The sequence below is a fragment of the Suricata suricatta genome, chromosome 14 (genome assembly GCF_006229205.1).
Source record: "Suricata suricatta isolate VVHF042 chromosome 14, meerkat_22Aug2017_6uvM2_HiC, whole genome shotgun sequence".
NCBI classification, from domain to species: domain Eukaryota; kingdom Metazoa; phylum Chordata; class Mammalia; order Carnivora; family Herpestidae; genus Suricata; species Suricata suricatta.
The window spans coordinates 80,708,788-80,709,098 of record NC_043713.1 but is presented as its reverse complement, the minus strand read 5'-3'; positions in this window follow the sequence as shown (position 1 = coordinate 80,709,098).

The following is a 311-nucleotide window of genomic DNA, read 5'->3' as shown; positions in this document are numbered from 1 at the left end:
GGGATTGGTTAAGTTTAGGGTTTTATAAGTAGCTGTCAATAGTGTTGATAAGGAGTTGGTCTCTTCTATGGCCTGTGTCTTTACCCCTAGTGCAGGGGCGTGAGTGGTCTGGTTGGCTTCTGGTCTCCGAATGGCCACTTCAGTGACGTGGGTGGTCTGCTTGGTTGGCGGCATTGAGGTGGAAGGGTGTAGCCTATGTGCCTGCCTGTGTGGGGAGTTTTACAGGCCTGTTTATTATCTGATTGGGTCCTACGCTAATGGTTGTAATTGGTCGAATAATGAGCCGTATAGTAAAAAGGGTTGCTGGGGCG